Genomic DNA, 8,205 nt, shown 5'->3' with positions numbered 1-8,205 from the left:
TAGCAGCATGGGACAAAAAGATCTGATTTGTGGCAGTTAGGGGCACTGGTTTTGCCACCATGGCAATGCACCTGCTCATGCAGCCATCTCAGTGTGCCAGTTTTTGGCAAAAAACAGCATGCCTCTTTTGCCCCATGCACCTTACTCACCTGACCTCACTCCATGTGACTTCCTTTTGTTTCTGAGAATGAAGAGGGATATGAAAGGACAGTGATTTGACGATGTAGAAGAGGTGAAGAAAAAATGTGGGAGGTGCTGACAGCCATTCAAACAGATGAGTTTGAAAAATATTTCCAAGAATGGAATCACAGATTTGACAAATGCATGGTGTGCAAGGGAGAGTACTTTAGAGGTGGTAAGATTGTTTTGTTAAAAAAAGGTTAAATACATAGCTTTGTGAAAAAAAATCCAGGTTTTTTTGGGGGGTGGAGTACCCCCTGATAAATCAATGGGCAGCTGTGATCACCAGTCTGATCTGGATGCTCTGCCTTCTTCTCTCGTTTCACTTTGGGATTCTTTCACTGCTCACTTGGTAACTTGCCAGAGGATAAGCCAAGTAAATCCGTTAATATTAGTGCTCATCCACCTGAGGGAGTACTGGGGTGATGCAAATGGTTCATTTACTCAGCTGCTAACCAATACGTACAGGTTCAAGTCCACCCTGAACATAGGGTGAGACCCCTGGGATGTCTAAACTGCTGCTTAGATGTGCTATCAATCAAAGAGCACACCATTCTTCAGGGAAGGTTCAGAGAGGTGGAACCATCTCCTCATGTACAGCAGAATGAAACACGGCCTCTTCCTGTGAAATCCTCACCATCATTGATTGTTATGTTCAAGCTCCCTGTCAATGCCACTCTGTCAACCCAGCCCATTGAGAGGGCCTCTTTTCTTCTGCTGACCACCTACGAAGCATGCTGTCTTTCGTCAAGGACTGGTTGCTTCTGATAATATAGCTAAAGTATGTGAGACGAAGTCTCGCCACACTTCCTTATTCTGGGTACTACTTCTTTCAAGATAGCTTTGTTCATTCCCGGCAGGCCGGTATACCTATATATCTCCATGCTAACACTGGGACTCGGATGCATCAGTTCTGCTCGTATTTTCCGTATGAGTTAGCTATTGCATGCATATGAGGTGACTGAACATACTATGGCTTATGTCAGGCTCACATGAGTTCTCTTGGCTTTTTAACACTTTGTAATGCATTACATTGGGTAAAGTGTTTAAAATCAAAGATGTTGCTCAAGGACTACTGTTCACCTTATTCAAATCCTTGTATGTTAAATCATGTCATATGCATGTAAAAGTGGGACATTGAATAAGGAAGACCAAAGAAGAATCGGTGCGTTTGAATGATGGTGCTGATAACGAATGTTGAAAATACCATGGACCGCCGAAAGAACAAACACACCTGACTCTGAAGTACAGCCAGATGCTCTTTAAAGGAAAGAATGGCCAGAATTTGTCTCATGTACTTTGTACATGTGATCTGTAGAGACCAGTCCCTGGAAAGGGACACCATGCTTGGTAAAATAGCAGGTCGGCCAAAAAGAGGAAGACTTTTGACAAGATGGAGTGAGTGCAACACTGGGCTCAACCATAGGAACAATTATAAGGATGGTGCAGGCCCAGGTGATGTTTTGTCTTGTTGTGCATAGGGTCACTATGAGTCAGAACTGACTCGACACCTAACAACAGCAACCTGAGAGACAGAGAGAGAAAGAGGGAGAGAGAGGGAGAGACCTTTCATAGCATATGTGCCCAGTGCATTACACAGTTTGATTCCCTGGTTGCTGCTTTCATGGGCATTTTTTTGTGACACTGAGCAAAATAAAATCTTTAACAACGTCCATATTTTCTCCGTTTCCATGATGCTGTCTACTGTGAGGCTTCAGCTTCCTTTATGTTGAGGTCTAGTTCATTCTGACGGCTGTTTGTTGTCTTCGATCTTCATCAAAGGTGCTTCCAGGGCTCTTTGCTTTCAGCAAAGGTGGTGTCATCTGTGGGCTATTCATGAGGCTTCCACAATCCCAATGCTGCATTCTTCTTTATACGGTCCAGTGTCTTGGATTATTTTCTCATATATATTGAATAAAAATGGTGTAAGGGAACGATAAAACTCTGACACATACTTTCGTGATCTTTCAGGAAACCATGTCCTTATTCTACTTGATGATTGCTTCTTGGTCTATGTCTAGGGTTTTATTTTTTAAAAATAGTATTATTGGCTTGTACTTCACAGTTCATACACTTTAATCATTCAATCATATTAAGAAGAATTGTGCAATTATCCCCACAGTCATTTTCAAATATTTTTCTTCTCATAATCATTGTGAGCTCCCCATTTCCCCCTAACCTTCCCTGCCATGCCCTTAGGTTACCATCTCTATAGCTTGACCTATCCTGGATTTCATATACAGAAAACCACGTGAAGCAAAAACAGGAAGCAAACAAATAAACAAACAAAAATCAATAACAATGACTACAATCTTACTGTTTTCCTATCCTGACTTGTGGTAACCTGTTAACTTCCCAAATAACTCCACAAATCAGGAGCACTGGCTGTGAACTCTGAAACTATTGCAACAGGTCATCGACCTCCGCAGAGCAGCGTGCCGGGGAGGAAGGGTTGGTGGTAGAAAAGGGTAAATGATGGGGGGTGGAGGCATGGCTGACCTATGCCTTGTGGCAGTTGGCCTCGGGTTTGTGTGGAATTGGATTCTCCTTGGCCTACTGTAGCTAGAGGTCAGCTGCGGCTTCCATGCTTTCGTCACCCTGCATGTTAATTTACTACAAACATAAGGCTTAAGACAACACCGATTTATTATCTCATGGTTCTAGGGGTCAGAATCTGAGCTGGGTCTCACTGGGCTAATACCAAGGGTGTTGGCATGGCTTCATTCTTTCCTAGAGAATATAGCAAAGAGTGTATTTCTTTGTCTTTTCCAGCATCTACAAGTTGCAGTATTCCTTGGATCATGGTCCCAAGCTCTATCTTTAAAGTCAGCAATGATCAGTGGGATCCCCTTTGTCATGCAAACTAACTAATCTACAGATTCCTCAGACAGAGACAAGAGCATCTTTGGAGGACCAGTGTTCTGTCATCTCTTTCACCCTCTGTGGCACTTAGATTTTATGTCAACCTGAACCTGGATGAAAGTGTAGGGGGGAGTCCAACCCATCAATCAGGTCACAACCTGAAGACACCTCTGTGGGAGTGTGGCCTTTTCATAGGGGAGTTACTAGGAGCCTCTTCTTCTCTCTTGCCCTTTGCCTTGGATTCAGGGTCTGCCTCCAGGGTTGCCCCCAGGTGGGCCTCGGGCCTCGTGGGCTCTCAGCCCCCTGCCATGCTCCCATTCACCTTGGATCCACGTGACTTTGCACCCACTGGCTTGGGAACTAGCTGCTTTTCGCTTACATTTCATCAACCTGCAGGAAAAGAGTTCTTGCTTGTCGTGGACTTGGGTTGAGCTGTGCTGGCATATCTTCTTGATATCAAGTTCTTTCTTATCCATATATGTTTTGTGTCTCTAGGTAACCCAGCCTAACACAGATTCCTCCACACATATGACGCTATTTTAACAAAATCTTTTTGTGCAATGTAGCTATTATATTTTTTAGTGCTGATTCCCTCATGCTGGTTCCTTTCTTGTTGGCTGTCACTCAGCTCCTTCTGCACTGTCTAGATATCTGGAATTATTATGACTTTTTTTTCAGTGCTGGAAACTAGCCTCTTCATGCTCACATAAAGTTTAATCAGCTGGAGGCGGTGAGGTGACAATTCATGAAGGCAGGTCCCAGTCCTCAGTGGTACAAAGATGCAAGGACATGGAACCTTTGCCATCTGCCAAGGGTCCCCAAACTGTCCTTGGCGTGGTCACCCGCCTAGCAGATAGAAGAGCATAGAGGGTCATACGTGTAGTTTGTATGGCACAAGCTTGCCTTTCTACAACCTTATTCCATTATCTAGAACTTGATGCAAGGGGACTGGGGACATGGAGTCCCTGGCTGTGCCACCGTATCTCAGCAACTTTTCCCTAGGGTAGTAAGAGCCTAGTCGGCTAGGCCACCAACCCCTTCCCCATTACAGGATGGAGCCTTAAGCATGTCTGAACTCGGCTTTAAAGGAAACACGTAGCTAATTTCATGAACATTCCAATATAGTTTGGTGAAAAGTGAGTATTTGCAAAGCAGATTAAGATTTTCTAGTGTCTCTTCTTGTTTTATATGCCCAGAACTCCTTATCAAGATATCTCCGAACTCTTTAAGTAATTACGTAATAAGGATAAATATGTTGAATTTACTTAATTCTTTCTTATGATCAAATTGCGAAGGATGAAGTCATTCTGCACCCTGACTTTCCAAAGGGTGAATGATAAGGCCATCACACTGGAAATGATTACCAATCATAGTAACTTTATTTTTTTGGAGGTAGAAGCGTACGAGCAAGTCCTTCCTGAATATTTCCACCTGTGTCTTCCTTAATGTCGTGCATCAGAGGTGGTGGAGTGCAGACTGGCTGTGGTTCACGCGGGGTAGAAAATCAGGAACCTCAGCACCAGCTTTACATTGACCTTTGTTCTTTATGGCATTTTAATGATCTGTCCCAGTGATTGGATATTCCGCTTCGTTCTGCAGGCTATGAGTTCTCTACTTCCCGTGTGGAATGGTGCAAGCTTTAAACTCTGTTGGGATCGTGAACACCTTCAGCTAATCTCCAGAATCCCCGTGTTGTTGTTGTTGTAGGTGCCATCGAGTTGGTTCCAACCCATAGTGGCCCCACGCACAGCAGAAGGAACACTGCCCCTTCCCGCGCCATCCTCACAACTGTTCCTCTGCTACAGCCCATTGTTGCAAAGGATTATATTATTAACCGCCCCATATTAAAAAACCCAGTATGTTAGAGCTAACCACGCCCGTGAGGTGTGCTAACTCAAATTGCTTCCTCTTTTAGATACCCAGGGCTAGCCCTTGTACAGGTGTTGTTTTTGTTGCTGACAGATGGTGGCCCGATGAATAGCAGAATGAAAAGTCGCCCAGTTCTGTGCCACCCTCATGGATGATCGGTGGCTTGAGTTCTTTTTTGCAGCTCATGTGCCAGTCCATCTCCTTGGTGGCTGCTTTCCTTTCCATGGAACATCTACTTTGCCAAACATGATGTCAGTCTTATACATGTCCACAGTAAGCAAGGTGAAGTAGATGTACATCCTTGTACATCTTCTTTTTTTTTGAGGGAAGTACATTTTATTGGAGACCTTAAATATGCTTTAGACAGAACACATTTTCAAACAGGGCTCTTGTGTGGCCTGTACAGTACACAAGCTTTTGGATTGGGGGGAGGAGAGTGCACAAGGGTCAGTTGGCTCAAAGGACCCCTTTCAAGAATGCTCTCAGCCAGTTTATCAGCTTTTGCCACAGTCTCCTCAATGGGTCCCACCCTACAGAAGGCCTGCGCAGGGAGATGGTCATATTCACCTGCTAAAAGCAGCTGGAATCCTTTGATGGGCTCCTTCAGGGGCACCCACTTCCCCACATGGCCAGTGAAGACCCCAGTAACCTGGAATGGCTGAGACAAGAAACGCTGAATTTTCTGTGCCCAGGATACAGTCAACTTGTCTTCCTCAGAAAGTCCATCCATACCCAAGATAGCAATGAGATCCTGGAGGGATTTGGAGTCCTGCAGGATCTTCTGCACCCCACAGGCAACATCACAATGTTGATTGCCAACAATGCTGGGATTGTGATGCCACAGATGGAATCCAGAGGATCCACAGCTGGATAGATGCCCAGCTCAGCGATAGCACGCGATAGCATAGTGGGAGCATCCACCTGGGCAAAGGTAGTGGCAGGAGCCAGGTCAGGTGAGTCATCCACAGGCACGTAGATACCCTGCACAGAGGTGATTGACCCTTCTGGGTGGTGGTGATTCTTTCCTGCATGGTACCCATATCAGTAGCCAGGGTAGGCTGGTAACGCACAGCAGAGGGGATTCTGCCCAATAAGGCAGACACCTCTGAGCCAGCCTGGGTGAAGAGAACGATGTTATCAATAAACAGCAGTATACCTTACCTTCTTGGTCTCTGAAGTATTCCGCCACAGTCAGTCCAGTCAAAGCACCAGGTGGTTCATTCATTTGCCCATACACCAGCGCGACCTTAGAGGTAGTATCTTTCACGTTGATAACACCAGACTCAGACGTTTCGTGGTATAAGTCATTGTCCTCACGGATCCACTTACCAACACTGGCAAAAACAGAGTAACCACCATGGACTTTGGTGACATTGTTGATTAATTCCATGATCAATACCATCTTGCCAACTGCAGCACCACCAAAAAGCCCGATGTTGCCACCCTTGGCATAGGGAGCCAGCAGATCCACAACCTTGATGCCAGTCACCAGAATTTCCTGCTCAACACTCATCTCCACGAACTCAGGTGCCTCGGCATGAAGAGGAGTAAATGGTTTGGTTTTGATGGGCCCTCTCTCATCAATGGGTTCTCCAATGACACTCATGATTCTGCCTAAGGTCTCAGGACCAACAGGAATTTTGATGGGTGCACCAGAATCCAGAATTTTCTGGCCTCTGACCAAGCCTTCAGTACCATCCATAGCAATGTGGTCCTTATTCTCACCCAAATGCTGGGCCACATCCAAAACTAGCCTGGTGTATCCGCATTTCACTTCCAGGGCAGTTAGGATGGGGGTGGGGGGTACTCCATTATCAAACTGGACATCCACCACGTCACGGATGGCTGTCACAATTCGCGCAGTGGCAGTGCCTGCCTTTGGTGAAGGAGAAGTTTGCGCAGTGTAGTCTCTGCTGGGCTGGAGCACCGCTGGGTGGCCCACAGCAAAAGCTGGACTTAGTGCAGCGATGTTGAAGGGCCGAGTCCATGCAAGGCCGAGGCAGCGGGCCACAGGACCCACAAGCCCCAACATGGCGGAGTCTGGGTGGCACATCCTTGTACATTTTCGTGGAAGCAGACTGCCACCCCTTTCTCCCGTGGAGCAAGTGGTGGGTTCGAATTGCTGACCTTTGGGTTTGCAGCCAAACTTTTAATAACTGCACCACCGGAGCGCCTTTCCTGAGGACATTCTGATCATGTGTCTTCTAAGTCCTGGTGGTGTATTGAGCCGTGAAACACAAAGTCAGCAGTTCAAAACCGCCAGCTTCTCCATGGGAGAAAGAGGAGGCTTTCTTCCACTGTGAAGAGTTACAGTGTTGGAAACCCACAGGGATGTTCTAACCTGTGCTAGTAAGGGCACTGTGAGTTGGAATTGCCTTGGTGTGAGTTTGAGTTCAGCATCCTCTAGAGACTCCAACTATGCGCCTTTGAGATGTTCTTTGCATTGGGGGAACACGAAGAAATTTGAAAAGGAATGCTCAGGGCTGCCTGTAGGGCGGATGGGATTAGGTTTCCAGAAGAAATTCTCCTGGGCCGGCCTTTTCTACCTTGACAGAATGAACGAGTGTGTTGTCATGATGGGACAAAATTCCTGGTCTCAACTCTCCCGGCTGTTCTAATTGATGCAGTATTTTATTTTCTTAGAAATTCTTCGTAATAAGCCTTCATGACCTGTCTTGTATCCTGTGAGCAAAGTGTATCAAGATTCCCCCTTGGTGTTCCCCGCTACACCTTCACTATAACCTTCAGAAGTGACATCTGTGGCTGCCCTTGCACACACTCCACATTTGGACAAAGCCATGGTTTTGAGGGAAGCCTTGTTTGGGAAGGCGCTCTAACAAGACCAAGACCAAGGTCGTCCTGAGAGAACTTACCTGCAGCCATGCACTGATGCAGGGGCATGTTTAAATACACTGTGTTTGGAATACACCCATGCACACATGTACTGGAACCTGGTTGCAATACTTTTTGACTTATATATGCAATTTGTAACTTAAACCTCATCACCTCTCCAAATAGATTCAGTGTGGGCTATGTTACAACACTACATCTACATACACATACAAATATATAATAAATACAGCTTTATTTATAAGACCCGACTGTTGTTGTTAGTTGCTGTCAAATCGGCTCTGATGTATGGCCACCTTATACGTCATAGAAAATAAAACGTTTCCCAGTCCTGCACCATCTTTGAGATTGTTGGTGTGTTTGAATCCACTGTTGTGGCTAGATTGTCAGTCCATCTGTGGATCTGTGAGTCCAGGTGGAGGAATTTTCTTTTTTTTTTTTTTT

At 45.6% G+C, this 8,205-nt stretch overlaps 1 pseudogene; it reads right to left on the bottom strand.

Annotated features, from left to right (window-relative positions):
• Positions 1 to 5,287: 5,287 nt before the first annotated feature.
• On the bottom strand, positions 5,288 to 6,943 carry LOC101659555 (annotated as a pseudogene).
• Between the last annotated feature and the right edge of the window lie 1,262 nt (positions 6,944 to 8,205).

Source organism: Echinops telfairi, unplaced genomic scaffold (assembly GCF_000313985.2).
Source record: "Echinops telfairi isolate 266 unplaced genomic scaffold, ASM31398v2 ScPeMD7_9;HRSCAF=40, whole genome shotgun sequence".
Lineage (NCBI taxonomy): Eukaryota > Metazoa > Chordata > Mammalia > Afrosoricida > Tenrecidae > Echinops > Echinops telfairi.
Note: the sequence above shows the minus strand (reverse complement) of the source record. Positions and strands in the feature narration are given on the sequence as shown.